We start from the raw sequence: 18078 nt of genomic DNA on the forward strand, positions 1-18078 counted from the left end.
ATGGACGAGACTGCTTATTTTTTCACTGTGTTTAAATTTGCATAAATATCAAACGCTAATCTTTAAAGTTATTGAAAATCTTCGCTTGACCTTATCGTTATTTCCAGCACTGCATTATCAAATTCAGTATCATGCTTTTCGTTTTCTTTGCTTGCGTTTGGACTAAAACTAATGGCAGCTTAATTCGCTCTTTAAATTCTTTTATAAAAAAACGATAGTAATATATTTTATTTTCTCATATACTATATTTTGCAAGACATTAGTGAATTACAATGAATTATGAAATCGTCACAGATCGTAAGATATTAACTATATAGTAATAATAGAAAACAGATGAGCCACAATACGTTATTTTTGCATCGTTTATTTTTGTCTGGAAAAGGGCGCCATTTAAAAAATAAAGCAGATAGGAAAACAATTAGCTTCTCTAAACAAAGCTAAAGAAATTGTCAATATACTGATGTACGCTGTGAGTTAAAAATTATTTTAGCAATACGCATTTTTGGTATAATAAGTGGAAGCAATAGAACAAAATCAGGCTAAATCTGTAAACATAATATTACATAAGTGTAAAGTTTAATTTATTATGATTATATTAGAAGGCATTTATTAGGAAGAAGAACATTTATTAAAAGACAAAACTAAATTAACAATAATAACTTATATAAAGAAATTTAATTATTAAATTAAATAGCAGTAGGAAAAAGTTTAATGATTTCATAGTTCTCCAGTTCTTTCCTATTGAAATGCATTCAATTGGAATTCGAAAGGAGTGTAATTGGAGAATTAAAAGTCATCTTCTTGCAGATCAAAAAATATCGAAAGAGAAGGTTTGGGCGATCAATTCCCTGCTCAATTATCTGAAGGAACACGGATGGACGATTAAAAGGCACCATTTCAAAGAAAATCTCATGTTCCTATACTTTTTATAAACATATCCACACTCGTATGCATGTATTTAAGTTAATCTACTTTAAAATGAAATGGATTAATAAATTATTTCCAACATGAGTGTTGCCATTCTTACAGAATGAATATATAAATCTATTTATTATACTTATTTGCCCTCTTTTTATAAACATGACTTACTATTTTATTTAGCCTTAGTTACGAATCTTTAGCAATATATTTTATTTATTTTTATTCATTACTTTTTTATATAGGTTTCACCATTCCTTGCGGACTTCATTCATGCATTTCATTCACTCATCCACAAATCGTAATTTAGACCTGAATCAGAGAATGATCACCTCTGAACCAGCACCCCAGTGGTATTACTTTCTACATGGAGGACTTTGTGATAACGACAGATTTATACGTGCTCCAGTTACCGTCCACACGGAGAGTCTTAGGTCGGCGGGGTTCGAATTCACAACCTAAAGAATGAGAGTCCAAAGCCCTACCAACCAGGCTATCTCGGAGTAGAAAGGATTGTGACACGTGAATAGCTAAGTCGTGCTCCTGGCCCCAGTTTGCGCTACTGAAAAAATAAGAGACGCTCACTTCGCTTAAATCGCTGACAGGTAACTGTCAGCGGGCTGGTAAAGTAACATAAGTCACAACAACCATTCCTTGCAATGAATAATTTAACATTATTAAACTAAAATCACAAACTAAACTAAACTAAACTAAATTGCACAGCTAAAAATAGGCTTTCTGGTATATGTTAACTAACTCAATAGATGGCGCTGAGACCCTCCAATTATTTATTACTTACAATGACGAAACACTTTACGCAGGTACAGCTAAGAAAGCGGAAGCGTGATGCCTTTTTTGTAGAAGTTTTACCTGCTACTTGTATGTTCTTTCCTTTTTGTTTTAATGATTTTTGGTTGTGCTCTTTTATAGTTTATATTATGTTATTGTAATTTTCACTTAAACTGGAAGTTATAATTTATTGTTTTATTTCTGTAAAAACTGGTTTATTTCTAAGGCCTCAATATCAGGGGATTTTCGGATGACGAGGGATCAATATTGTTGGACGAAAATCAGACCCCTCATAGAAAAAATCCTTTGCTTGAATCCGTGCCTGAAGGTGATTCTTGAGAAGGTCTTCAGGCCGTATTCATAATTTCTATTTTGATTCCATTTTTATTCTTTTTATAAGTTAATATTCTTACTAATTTGGTTAACATTATTAAACATATTTATCTCAGTGTAAGTCACCATTTACTAAAATTAAAAGTTAATTTTTATAAAAATTGCTAAAATGAAATAAATAGTGTGCAACACATAAATTTTCCCTTACTCTTTACTAAGACTTTTTAAGACAGCACGTAAATAGATTTCTTTGAATAATAGTTTCCAAAGTGAATTCCGAAAAAATTAAAATTATAAAATCAAAATACTGTAACGAAAAAAATTCATCAATGCAAAAGAAAATCTGGATAATTAAGTCAACGATTTCGATTTTAATGTATTGAGAATGTTTTATCGAATGATACCAAGATCAAATAAATTTGATTCTTGTGTACAATTGAAATTCGTTAGTGGATATATTTTATGTGGCCTTAGTAATTAGGCTTAACATCGTAATGTTTATAGAAATATACTTATTGTAAATGGTCACACGCACAACTTGAAAGGGGTCAAAATCATCGAAAATGTTAACCATTGGATCTAAATTTACCACATATGGTACAGATTTTTTATTAACTTTCTCCTATACGTAATATAGAGAGAGTATAGCAATCATCACAAAAATTAGTACTCGAGATTTTGATTAATATCCGGGTTTTAGACCTCTTTTAGTTCGAAAAAGCAATTTTTGGAAAATGTTTATCTCTCTATGACAAAAACGCTATGAGCTAGGAGGATGAAATTTGGTACACGGCTTTAACACCAAATTTATAGATTCCTATCACATTGTGAATAAAATTCTATCCAGAGGAAATCCGTCTGTCCGCCTATTCGAATATACTTTATCGCAATCATTACAAAACGAAGAGAGCTATATAGATAAAATTCGGTACACAAATTTAACATTTATAGTGTAACCACCTGTCAAATTTTGAGCAAACTCCAATGAAGGGTTGACTATGGTCGGTCTATACAAACAAGCAAACGCGATAGTTCAAAAATTCAATGACTTAAATATATCAAATTTGGTGCGAGATTTTGTGACTACAAGGGCAGTTTTGTGTCAATTTTTTGTTTTAAGCAGTTGAGAAAAACGTATCTAAACCACAATTTTTTTTTATTTATATTAACGCATTCCAGGAATGATTCGCCGCCAACTAGCACGCCAAGGATGACACGATGGATTCATTAAAAATGCTAAATTCCCGCCAAGAGTTAATACTTCGTAACTATTTTATGCAAATGCCATGTAAGACATGACAAGTTTATTAGAGTGTATGCGAGAAAGTTTGGGGAAAACCAGTCTCGATGATTTTCTAAATATTTAGTGCAACTGAAACAACTAACGCATTCTTTATGCTGACGGTGTTATTTTAGTGAACAATCTGAACATCCATCCCTAATTATACTGAATTCTATGTATATATACATACATATAAAATACGCAACTTCCGTTTCAAAACACTATTAATTCTTCTTCACTCCTGGATGCTCGTCTTGTAAAACGAACGAAATCACTCTCTGCTACTTCATTTTTTAAAATTTATTGTCTCTTCTCACGCATGTATTAAAATTAAAATCGAGTCTTCGTCGTCGGAGAAATGCGGGGACATTGTTCGGTGGTCGATCACGTCCTCAAGGAACCGTCTTTCCCATGCTCCGTTATGAGCCACTTTCATCGGTAACTCAGGACGTGCGCTTTCTTCTTCTTGAGGTGGATAGTTTAATGGCTTCCTCTTAAGAAGAAGAGGGCCAACAACACTGGTGCACGCGATTCTCATCTGCATGATCTGCCACCTGTTAGGAAGTGGATGGGGGTCTTCGGAGAAGTAGGAATAGAATATAATCCCTTTCGGTTCTATTTCTATAGTGATTTGCTGCGTTGGGTAATGCATATTATGAAGTTCCTCTTTTAATAATTAGCTGGTTTAATTTCACATTTCAATAAAATGTAAACCATATCAACCTTTTAATAATTTATAAAATTCCATATATTATTTATATTTTAGGAACTGCGAAAAATTATTTTTTATTTATTTAATTTTAAGTATATGTGTGTGTGTGTGTGTGTGTGTGTGTGTGTGTGTGTGTGTGTGTAACATTATTTGTTGTGAAGCATGATGCAGTTTGAAGACAGTGAAGATACTTTTGATTTCGTGACGTCGTTTTATTTCATTTTGAAGAAGCAGGCATATGTACAAGCGATGAGCACACAGAACGACACAGAAAAGGAATGAGGAAAAAGCTGTTGGACATTTTATCCCTGGTCTTATATAACCTATGATTTTGATAGGGAAAACATTTCTTCATAGTGCTAATATATTTCGAGATTTCGATAGGGATTTTCGTTACACGCGCGGAGAAGGCAGAGGAAATACAGGGAGATTTTAAAAAAGAATTTGTCTCATCAGCGGTATTTTGCCTCTTCACGCGCAGTGTGGGAAAGTTAGATTTTAGCCGATTCAGCAATTTAACAAATCTTCTCTTGAATTAATTAAGTAGAGACAGTGGAATTGGATCACGAAATAAGAGAATATTTTAGAATGAAGTTACTATGGGCTAAATGAAGATAAAATCTTGAAAATTAATTAAATTGAAATTAGAGTTAAAATATCATTATATATATATATATATATATATATATATATATATAAATATATATATATATATATATATATATATATATATATATATATATATATATATATATATATATATATATATATATATATATATATAAAGGAAAAAACTGACTAAATAAATAAAATTCTTCAAAATTTAATAATAATTATTAGTTAATGATATAAGTAAAAGCCTTTAATTTTTAATAGTAAATCACTTTACTTTTACATATATAGTCCCCTGTGGTAAGATTTCGGCTTCGGGGCGGGTTGTCTTCCAGGTTTGGAGCCCATCTCTACTAATAGGTTTTTTTTTTTTTTTTTTTTTTTTTTTTATACTGACCGGATGCGCGTTTAATCTGATGTCTTCAGTCAAATATTCTCCTTTATTCTGCAGCTGAAGTTTAGAGAGGTGGTGGCGGCTCGTTATCTGACTATGATTCAAAATTATCAAATCTGTTAAATGGTGGTGCTGTTTTCAAAACGGGATACTAATATAACTAAACTAAATTCAAACAAATACCATTAAAATTAAACGGTATATAATCTGCTAGTTGGAATGTAATTTAACCATTTAAATGAATACATATTCTTCCAATATATCAAAAATAAGTTATTAATTTAATTTATTTAATGAAAATTTCAATATTTTAATGTAAACGCACAATGTTATTCTAATATTTTAAAATTTGGCAATCAGGCTTATAACATTGTTTAATCTAAATGCCTATGACTGCGATAATCTAGTGACTTAGTCGAAAATCTGTAACTGTTTTTGAATGTTATAAAGTAAGGAAAAAAACTTTTAAATCTTTTCTCATGCTTAAAGCTTTTTTATACTGCAGATCTACCATTTTAAGAAACAGAGCAACAATTGGGTTGATAGCCTTAATGAAAAATATTGGATATGCTGACAATAACTTTTTTTCATTTACTTATTTATTCAAAATCAGTTATCGCGTATGAATTATTTGGATATTATCGTTTTTGCATACATAATATGGTGCATTTTGTATTTAGCTTCGTAACAGAGAAAGAAGAATATTAAATACGTGTTAATCATTTTCTCTTCGGTTGATTGGCTCTAAAATTTACCACAGATATTGTGGTATCAAGATAATGTATCAAATATCATTTACATAATTTAATGCGCTTCTGAATTCCGTACTCAAATGCATACAAATAGACAAGCAGGCAGACAATCATCCCTTTTATGGATTCAAAATTTGCTACATGTACGCAATTCCAGTAAAATGAAATAATCATATATTTCATTTACTGGCTGTGTTGTTGAGTTATATTGATTACATGCCCACAGGTATATGAACAGAATAGTAGATTATTCATTTTACGAATTTTGTCCAGAATACGTGAAAACTCAGCAGTATTGGCATAAAGATCCATACCTATATGCATCTATCTAGTTATGGCAATCTACAAGTCCACTGGCAGCTATCTGTCAGCGATTTAAGCAGAGTGAGCGTCTCTTGTTTTTTCAGTAGCGCCAACTAGGACCAAGAGTACGACTTAGCTACTTCATGCGTCACATTCGCTTCACAACCCCCTTTTTTTACAGGGGGGAACATTCACAAACCTCACAGATAGAACACAGAAGAACAACCATGCTCGACCGCGGGAAGACACGCTATCCCTATCCCAGGACGCCACTTAAAACAGTATTTTATCCATATAGGTTTTTTTTTTTTTTTTTTTTGCGTTTTAAAGATATTTTGTTCATTTAACTCGCAGACAGATAAACTTTCTGTGAATGGATTTCGTTCAAACCTTGAAAGACATCGAAAAGTGTGATACTATGTCCACATACCGAATTTCATCCGCCTAGCAAACCGGTTTTTAATAATAGTATTCATAGATAGAAAGACAAATATAATGGAAATTCAATGAAATCCTCATTTCCATTATGATTAGTATATTTTTTTATTCATGCATTTCATATACGAGAAAATAAAAAGACATATTATTGATAGATTTTTATATAATTCGGTCAAAATAACTATTGCTAGTCCAGGAATGAACAACGTCTGCACTCAAATTTTAAAAATGCGAATGAAATTCCAATAAGGGTAAATTCAAAAGTTCTAAAAGCCATCATGATCAAATAGTTCTAATTAGTGTAGAATGTGAATGTATTTTAATATAATGAATGTAAAAAATTATCACTGGTAATTTTAAGCTCATTAATAAAGTTCTTTTAATGATTGCTTTTACATTGCATTTCTGGAGTACTTGATTGAAATATATATTTTTTATGAAGTGAGTAAGAAAGCATCCTTTTACATAAGTATATGTAGTTAAAAAAATTTTATAGCAAATGTTGCATGAATGATTAATTATGTAAAACTATTTATAAACATAAAAATTATTTTAAAAAATTCTAACTTCGAAAGGAAAACATCCATTTAAGCATATGTTATGCCGAACCATTGTAAAATATTAGCAGTATCACCAACGATCCTTTTGTTTTTCATAATTTCATTATAATCGTTTGGATTTTTCTCATTGATAATGGCTCAGTATGAAAAAAAAATCTAATTCAATACAAAGCCAAGAATAAGTTTAATTGAGAGCAAAACTAGTAAATGATTGAAATACGAACTTTAGAATTCAGACGATAATGATTGATTAATAATAAATTAAAACATTTTTTTTATATTATGTCATCTGCAAACAGATCATACATCATTTCTACATATTAGAAGATATACATCTTTAAATATTTACTTTATTTATATCCTTTGTATACTTTATATACCTTGTATACTTTATATACTTTATTTATATCCTTTATTAATACTCACTTCCATAGTAAGAGCAATAACAACTGAAATTAATCCATATACAATTTAATTTAAAGAAACCATTCTTTTTTTTAAACTATCAATGAATGTTTTATCAATGATACATATATATACTAAATTATGATTTTGATTCATTATAATCACCTGATCAATCACATTTACCATAACTTATAACTCTATATTTAGATAATATGTAGATATTATATATACATAACTTTTTATAAACTGTCGATCAATAATATATCTTTTCTTTGTTCATTTCAACATGTCAAAGACAGAAACAATTCACTTCGTCTCTTTATCATGAAGATGAGTCAATACCTTTTTAATAAGCTGTTACGATATAACAGCAACGTAATCTCTCTCTTTTTTTAAACCTGACATTGCTTTATATATCAGATCCTTTCCTAAACAATGGAGCTTTTTAATTGGGGCGATACGGAAATGGGTGGAGTGTAAAAAACACTATGGCACGATCACTCGGTTGAATATCCTCCCCTCCCCCCCCAAAAAAAAACGCGAACAAACTAGAAGAACACACCGATCCTTGTGTTATTTAACAAAAACTTACATAAAAATATTAAATTAAATTTTATTTTGTGATATGAAACTTCCATTTCCAACAAAAACATTTCTCTTACTTAAAATATTTAAAAAATATTTTTAATTGACACTGTCTTTAATCGCGAGAATTTGAAAAATATAGATGTATTTAAGCGATAAACATTCATTTTTAGCATAAAATTTCTTCGACAAGAGAAAATATCATGGTTGATTTCCGGTTAGGCAGTATAAGAGCCTCTTGACTGGAGGGGGCGGAGGACTGCAGGCAGGTGATTAAAGTTTTATTAGCTTGGGCGCCAAATAAATAAATTTGTAAAAAAAATAATTATTTAATTATGGATTATAAAATATTAAGAATATAATGTGTGTTTACATTAAATTATTAAACAAACTAAAATATAATTAATTACTTATTTAGGATATATATAAATACTAATTATTCATTTAATTAGTTGTGTTCTACTGGGCAGATATTACAAAATAAAAGGGCTAATTTTCTTTTAAGTTGAATTTCATTATGACAGATTATACACATTATTTTGATAGATTGTTATCATGAATATAATAATTACTAAAAGTTATAATAATACCTAAATAATTAATTCTATAATAATAACTGAAAGTTCTATTTCTAAGGGAAGAAATAATTAACTAACAATTAAGATTAATTTTTCAGAAATTCCATTTAATGAAATTTATTTTAATAAATTATTAATAAATAAAATAAGCCATAAGCATATTATTCGCCTTAAAAATTTACTGAAATGTGGAATTAAATTGACCAATTACTAATAGACAATATTCATAATATTCACTGCCCAGGACTACGAAATGTTTAAATATGCCAATAAAACAACCTAACTTAAAAGAATCGTATTTTTAATACTTTTTATAATAAGATAATATAATTCTATGCTCCAATATATCTGTTATTTTCCTATATGATATTGATGTGTATTGAAAAAGTCTAGAAATTTTAAGGATAAGTCAAATATTAAATCATTTTGCATTTAAAAAAACAAGTGATTATAAACTCAAAAGGGAGGAAGGGGACTGAAGACTGCTCTTTGTTAGTAAATTATTAATGGAAGAAGATACACCAATCGATTTACAGTTATCTGTTGTAATCTCTTATTTTAACTAAATTCTCCGACAAAGAATCTTTATAGCGCCACCTAGTTTCTATAAACTTGATTACACTTAACACCTATATAATAGATGGACCTGTAATATAATATAGATTTCCAATAGAACTCCCATACTTTTCACTCGGTAACGAAGTAAGTGGCTTGCAACAAAAGTTTCATGGATTTAAATAATCTAATTTCTTTATATCTTCATTTTGATGCTATCATCTTAATTTATATTCGAACAGCCGGACAGAAAGATTTCCTCTGATCGGATTTTGCTCGAAATTTAATGGAAGTCTGAAAATTTGGTGTTATACTAAATTTCATCCGTCTAGATCAAAACGTTTTTGAGTTATCTTTGTTACAAAAAGACAGGCGGACATTTTTCAGAAATGAGTTTTTCGAACTCAGGGTGGTTTAAAACGTGGAAATTCGGTCAAAATCTTGAGATCGAATTTTTTCACGATTACTATGCTTTTTCAATACTACGCATACGAGAGAGTAAAAAAGCAAAGAAATTAGATACATAAAATTTAGTACATGATCTTTATACCAAAACTGTATACCACTGTTAAATTTTGACCACTCCAGCAATTGATTTTTTTACATGGCATTGCTTTATGTAACAGATCCTTTTCCCAAGCAACGAAGCCTTTTAATTGGGCAGATACGACGACACTCGTCAACGGAAATGGGTGGAGTACAACGAAGACAGCATGGTATGACCCCTCGGAAGCATACCCCTTACACACAACCAAATAGCAGCAGTAACAACAACAACAAAAAAAAAAAAAAAAAAAAAACACTTGTTGTTTAATGATAGGGGAAAAAGACAATACTGTGATGAATCTGAGTAGAATTGCTAAGAGCTCATAAGGATGGAGGAAAAACAGGTTCGAAACCTTGAAGACGAAAGATGGTGGTCTCTGATATAACGGTCATTACCGGTCTGCTGATCTTGTCGGTAAGGTGGCAGAGGACCGTCATCCCCAGTTGCCTACTTGCTGCCAACAAGAGAAAAGAAATAATCGCCACGGTAATTTGCTGTTAGGCTTGCTTTAAAAAAGAGACTCTTCTTTTTCTCCTTGGAACAAAGGGGTGTTGTTAATTTGTTGCTTCTGTTGTAGTTGATGCGTTAATAATTACGATGGATTTGAAGGATAATTGGATTAGAATATACAAATGTGTAGATGAAAATATGGCTTTAAGTGACTCAGGAAAAAACGGAAGAACATTTTCAAAATGACAACAATTCTATAATAATTTGAGAATAAGAAAGAATTCTAATGTTTATGATATATTTCAGTTACAACTTTTTATCTATAATTAAAATTAATTTCATCAATATTCGTTATAAATTTTTTTTTAATGCCTCTTCTTTTTCATCTTTGCCGAATCGCGTTATTCAATTGACGCTTTTACTGAAATTGGTGAATTAATAATTAAAATTAATTTAATGAAATAAATTTTGATTAACTCGGATATGTTGTTTGTATTTTTTATTGGCATTTGCTAAGAACTATAAAAACAGAAAGCATTATTTTAAAAGAATGAGACAAGAAAATTTTTACAAAAATGTCATCTACCATTAAAATCTTATACATTTTAGAAAACCAAAATTCTAATTATGAAGATGACTTTGTACTGGATCATTTATTCTAATGAAATTATATCTGAAAAGTAGTATTCAGTGTAATTTAATATTTGAACATTTGTATGACATTCATATGTGACGATTAGCGTGCTTAAACAGTTAATAATATCGCGATTAGTCAGTAGAATAAATCGATTAATTTCTTTGACCGATTGTTTTTAATAATAATCGATTGATCACTCTGATTGCAGCACATACGTCTAATAAATCAAGGCAAATTTTTAATTTAGAAGGAAAATAAATGTGTATTGTGATAAATAAACATGTATTATTCAGTTACTGAATCATTTTTTTTTTGTTTTAAAAAAAGAAGAACCATTTGTGCATGCTTATTTAAAAAGAGATCTTCAATTAAAAACAAATATTAAAGAAAGAAAATGATTTTTTTTAATATGTGATTCTGATGCAAACGATTCTTAATTAATGAATAAAAAAGCAAGAATGCAGAATAAACATTGTAATAATCAAAATAAGAATTAAATTTTAAAAACCATTAATACATGAATATAATTCAATAGATTCAGATTTTTTTTTAATATTCATAAATATTGAATCGTATTCTACTTTTATTAGAAGCATAGTAAATAAAATTTATTTTATTATTCAAAAAATATAATTTTTATAACTTGAATTTTATTAAGAAAAAAGTTATTTATTTCCTTAGTCTAGTAATATATAACTGTATGTACAATATCATTCCTCGAAAATCTAATCAAATTTTATCTAAATGAAATCGCTTTTATTTAATAATACAACGATATAATTTATGAGCAGGAAATATGAGATGAAAATGAAAAATAAAATAACCATTCAATAATTTTAATAATGTCAGGTACAATTAGGATAAATAAATATCTAAAATTTAAACGATTCGATTTTGTTCGAATTTATTAAAATAGCTATCTACAATTGTTATTTTTTAAACTAAAACAATTTTACATCAATGTTATTTCCAAACATTCTGATATCCCGCTGAGATTGAAAACCATTAATAACCATTTTCCTGAAGTATAAGGGGCTCTCTTATTATTTTTTTTAGGTTAACAGCTGGAGATATTTGCCCCCTGCCTGCAGTACACAGGAAACGAAACTTGCTACAACCACACCACAGCTATAAACAGCTGCAAAGCGCCGTCATTCCACCAGATGGTATCCCCAGAAACAAGTGTGTATGGTGATTGAAAAGTGAAAGGAATATTTGTTGTATCACTTCTTAAAATGCTATAAATTACATCGTAGAAGAATTTTGATCGAATTTGGACTATATGTTCACTCAGTGAGAAATTCTATATTTTGAATACATCATAATATTTTAAAACATTTGTTTGAGTTCTATTTTCATTTTCTTAAAGATAATTTTAATGTTATTTTTACTGTTCTTCGTATAAGTGAATGCAAAATAAAAAATAAAAATGTTTTTATGCATAAATCTAATTTATAAAAACGTTTAAATTTTAATATGCTGTGCAGTCTTTTGACCTTACACTTTCCGTTTCATCGTATACAAATCAATGTTTAATGAAAAATTTATAATAAAGCATCGTTTGAAACTATGGAATGAAAAGTTTTTAAAAATATGCATTCATATCATATTAATTAAATTAGAATTAAATTTCAAACGTCAAGAGTACATAACTAAAAGATAGTCTGTCCAAAATAAAATTAAAATTTTGGCAGCCATGCAAACCTTCCGAAAAAAAAGAAAAAAAAATCAAGAAATATAATTTTTATTTGGATCTATTGTAACAGAAATAATTGTTTTAACTTCTTTAAAATTTAGTAAAGTAATCCAGAATTTTGAAATATATCTAAGAAAAATAATTATGTTTAATTATTTGTTTGATAACTTAAATTAAAAAAGAAAAAAAAACATGCATTTATTTAAAAAAGAGATATTTTATTAAAAATCTGCGATTATTAATTGTGGTTATTCAGACATTTTAATCAAAATGATTTTTTTTAATTCTAAACATTCTAATTTTTATTAATATTATCTGAAATTATAAGCATAATATTAAAATAATTATGAAATTTCATGAAATTATAAACCTATGCCATTATATAGACTTGAAAAAAATAGTTAACGCATTTTCAATCAAAATTCAACAGTATATTATTCTTATTGCTTCCTTCTTTTAGAGCAACCTTTTGAAAGGCTCATTTTGCTTATTGAAAACTAATCAATTAATTTCTAACTCACCTCATATTTATGTAATAAATAAAAATTGATAGTATATTAATTTCATTTTCCACAAATATTTCACTTAGTGAAAAAGATTTTTAATAATTGAAATTGTCACATCAATGATTTTAGCAATGCCTTTGCACATTTCAGGAAAGGAAGAACTCAGTTGCCATGGTTACTAGAAATCATAAACAATGACACACCCTCTTACAGATCTTATTTGAATGATTCAAGCTTCGTTGGGTTACTCACAATATTATATAGACTATCGAATTACTCAATGTAGAATACTGAAGTCTTATCAATTCAATTTGTAATAAGGGAAAATACAAATTAGGGAATTAAAGAAAGGTTTTTAGGGGAAATTTACGAACATTTATTTTAACAGTTAAATAAAAACGTTATCTTTTGATTGAGCGTTTATCATAATAATAGAAGAATGCTTAAACGCTACATTCATTCTTTTACTAATTAATAGAAAATTTGTTACAATGCTTTTTTTACTAATTAATTTTTGCATTTAAAAACACTATTTTCAGCAAAGAAATTGATATTATAGTTATTTTCAGTATTGGAATAAAAAACCAACAGCAATTTCCCTCAAATACAGATTAAATAAATTATTCATTAGTTAAATTTTAATGTTAAAAATCTAAAAACCAAAATTAAATTCATCTTTTAATCAAATTATTTCCTAATCCAATTAAACAACTTCTCATAAATATTCCGATAGTAGAAACGAATAATAATAATGCCATAATAGTATATAATTATGAGTAAAAATTCATGATCGAACCTTTATTTCACCAAATATATTTTTCTAAAATATACCGGAAGTTTACACTTTTGCATTTTATCCCATTGGTGATTTGAAGAATATGATTATTTTTTTCAATTTCAACAACCTCCAAATAATGATGGTAAAATCAGTAACTCATTTATGCAATCGTTGTAAATAATTCTTTTCATAATTGAATTGTTTTCATTTAAAAAAGGAAAAAGAATCAGATGAGCGGAAATTTTATGTGATGTTACAGAAACTTATTATTTACTTCATTTGTACACTAAAGGACAATACCTTGTTAAAATATCAAGCAACTGAGTCAGATGATGAAACGTTTTTCCCGCAGCAAAACTAATGAAAGAAAAAATTCCCTCTCTGTCTCAATTTTCCGCCTCTACTGTTTGTTTGCGAGGTTACCTTTTTGAAATTAAACCTTGATTTCGCATAATGAAATCATTACCCTTTAGCTCGTATTCGCTTTTGAAATTCTCCATTGAAAGAATAATTTGTTATTTTTAACTTACCATTAAGGTAATGATATTTTCTGTTATCTCATAAAACTTTAATCGAGTATTTAAGTATAAAAGATAATGTATGTGCTTATGTTCTAGTGATACAAGCAGATAAAATTCAGAATTCCCAGTTTAGACGTATATTAATTATTCGGAGAAATTCAAATTTGTTCCGAGTTTCAATTAAATTTCAACATTAAGTTTGAAATCAAATGAGGGTCTGCAGGAAAAAGTTTAATAAAATTCTAATTTCTTTAAACAAGATATTGAAAATATACTTTTAAATACTAAAAGTAGCCAAATTATTTATTTGAAACTAGAATAGTTAAAAATGTATTCTGGAAACAAAAATAACATCCTTCAAAGAAATGAATTTTCGCCGAGTAAAATGACTTTGAAATGAATCGAAACTTTAAGGATTTCTTGTATAATCGAATTCTAATTACCTTATTCTTAATCTACCTTATGTTTTATACAATTAATTTGTTCACAAAAACTTAATTGAAATCAATATAATAAATGTTAATTCTTTGTAAAAAAATTGATTAAAAATATTTTCCATATCGGCAAACCAGCTAATAAAACGAATGAATTCTCTATGAACAGATTAAGAACATTTAAAATTTTTGTTATTTTTTCCCGATCACAGTTAGGGCTAATTTTAAAACGATAATCAAATTGGTTTAGATCTTTTCAGATCTAAATAAATCAGATAAATCGTAACAGATAGATTCAGATCCAAACAAGTGAAATAAAAGATAACCAGATAGGTTTAGATTTTTTTTCTACTAGAAACTAAGTTAGAAATCTACTTGAACTAAAACACCTTTTTTTTTTTTAGAAAGTTTTGAAACGGAAATTTTAATCTTGTACTTACTGATCGACAGCAGACAGAGTGAATGGTCAGTTATTGCATGTGAACAATGGTTCTTCAAATGACCATAACTCCAAAAGATTTTGTAAATGTTGTGATGGAGGAGGAAAAAGCTACGGTTTCCTCCTTCCATTTCAAGGGAACGCGTGTGTACAGATGTACAGCTGATTTCAATTTAAAAATGTATTTTTGTCGTGTTTCCTTATTGAATATCGAATTAAAAGATTACATTATGAAAGATGATTCATTATTCACAATGGAGAGTTTTAGAGTTTTACCAGCTTTTAATAAAATTTTATTTTAAAAAATGTGAATAAATTAATTATTTTTATTTGCAAAAAATTTTAAAACAAATTTTAATTACACTAGTTATAAAATAACGTGATAAATATTTCGCTTTTATGTGGCAGAATGCTCTATTAAAATAGATATACATTTCGTTTCTAATAAAATACCTATATTTCACTTTTCTATCCATTAAGAAGCAGAAAATTTTTAATATTCTTTTTTTCGTGGTGCAAAGACAAATACTAAAGGCGTATGTTATATTTACCTATTAATGAATCACAAATCCAGTCTTGTTATGTATAAATTGATTAAAAGGTGATTTTTCTATGTCATGTAATTATATAAAAATTCCTTCTATTATTAAACCATATTGTTAAATCAGTTTTCAAAGAAATTTGTTTTATGGCTAAACAATTTATATTTCTTTGGAAGGATTTACGATTTTAGGAGATATTGAATTAAATAATTCCTAACACTTTAAACTGATTTCAGAGGTTTTAAATAATAATTAGAACTAAAAAATTAATTATTCAAATTAGTCCATTATTTCAATATATAATAAGTCTTATGAAAATAATCCATTTGATAACAATTTGATTAACCAATGATTTCAATATAATTTGATAGCTATTGATTGGTAGTTATTATTACTATTTATTGACTTCATTATAATTTGTAATTGATTATTTCAATAAAGTTTGGTGCTTTTTATTAATACTTTATAAATAAGGTAAACAGAAAAGTTTTCAATTTAAAACTAAACAACATCTCAATTATAAAATAATAATTATTCTCTTTGTTCAGGTTGTCTAGTTAAAGAATTATAAAATAGATTAAAAAATAAACAAAGCTGCTGATTTTAACAATATTCCGTCACATAATTTTCTTTGGGATTTTTCAGTCAGCAGCATGCTTTTTCGGTTTTTCATAATAGTTATATTATTTTATTAGCATGCCAATTATGCCTCCGAATTGAAATATGTAATAGTAGCAAAACTCAAGAGCAATATTTAATTTACAAAATATATTTTTCAACATACAAAAAGAATTTCATTAATTAAAAAAAAGCTGTAATAAACATGTCATGAGAAAATAATTCAATTCCAATTTTCGCTCAATTATTTTTTTATTCTCTTTTATAGACAAATACATGTTTTCTAAAAAAAAAAAATCGTTTGAAATAAGAAGTTATAAACCTCACCTTTTCAAATGAAAAAAATAGTCCACACTTGTTTCCCTGGCGATTAGGCCCATCGCCGAGTGTATCCGGCGCCATAGAATAAATTCCATCAGCGTGTATATCGCATCCACAGAAGCATTGCGATGTAGGAGATTGCAACGGATGCTTCACAACAAATGCACCATCCGTAGAAACCTATCACCTGTTTGAGGTTGGCGGTTGCAGCTGGCGAAAGGTTGCGCTGAAATGCGCCAAATCTATAGGGCTGAATCAAACAGGTGTGATGCTTTTCAAGATGCATGAAAAATATGAAACTAAGTTTTAAGCAGATGATAGAATAAATTCATTCTAGCCTTGTAACATTTCAAAGGTCTTTTTTAAAGAGTTGTCATAGTTGAATTACGTATATATTTTTCTATCCACAAATTTTTAGGGTGTTTTCCTCCCTTTCTTTGGTTACAAAAATAGTTTTGTAACAGAAATGCATTATTCAAATTTTTTTTCTAAAATATTTTAAACGTTTTTTTAATATTAATTTTCATTCATAAAGTTATAAATCATTGGACAATTAAAATAAAATTTTAATATTTAGACTTCTTTCTAAAAATTAATAATATAAAAGTATTATACTAACAAAAAATATATATATAAATTATTGATATAATCATACAAACTTTCCAATATATTGTAATTAAATATTGAATTTCTTCTAAAACCAGCTGTATATAAATTAACCAGTTGTTAATATTATAATTTTTTTATTGATTTATTTTGTCGTTCAATTTTATTTTTAATGAGCTTTATTTCAACAAAATTTTGATGAATAAAAATAAAAAAACAATGAGAAATAGTTCAACAAAAATCTGTTGAAATATTTGTAATTCAAATTATTTTGTTTCATTTGAATATAAAGATAATTCTATCTCTTATGTGAAAAGGTCTTTCAAAAATTCTCATTGCTTCAATATTTCAACAAATTCTACATCGAATATTTTAAAAGTACAGTTTGTTAATTAATAAAGTTTGGATTTAAGATATATTCTATTATAAAATAATGTATGTGATAAACAAAATATGATTACTGATAACCAGCCATAAACATTATAACTATGAAAAATAAATGAAATAATAATATTCTCATTTTTAATTACAATAAAAAATGTATACATTGAAAAAATTATGTTAGAAAATTTTCATATTTATCTTTCTTATTGATTCACATTTTTCAAAAGTTGGTATCTTCCTCTTAAAGAGTTATTCCCTGATTTGCCTCTAATTAACATAAAATATAAAACAACCATTCCAATTATTCATTTCATAATTAAACTCACAGAACTTTAAAATCTTTAGTTCTTCTCGCAGAACAGTACATTTCAGAGAGAACAAGT

General features: G+C 27.8%; 1 protein-coding gene across 4 annotated transcripts in view; it reads right to left on the minus strand.

The window, feature by feature from the left end:
- The window catches only part of LOC129965643 (probable cyclin-dependent serine/threonine-protein kinase DDB_G0292550), a 92727-nt gene extending 75845 nt beyond the window's left edge, over positions 1-16882 (minus strand). Inside the window, exon 1 of one of the 4 annotated variants that reach the window (XM_056079724.1) lies at positions 16712-16882. The gene's annotated coding sequence lies outside the window, so the exon portion shown is untranslated. Of the gene's footprint in view, positions 1-15225; positions 15334-16711 lie in introns of those variants that run through there. The other 3 variants (XM_056079723.1, XM_056079721.1, XM_056079720.1) reach the window with 3 other exon arrangements.
- Between the last annotated feature and the right edge of the window lie 1196 nt (positions 16883-18078).

The sequence above is a fragment of the Argiope bruennichi genome, chromosome 4 (genome assembly GCF_947563725.1).
Source record: "Argiope bruennichi chromosome 4, qqArgBrue1.1, whole genome shotgun sequence".
Classification (NCBI taxonomy): Eukaryota; Metazoa; Arthropoda; class Arachnida; order Araneae; family Araneidae; genus Argiope; species Argiope bruennichi.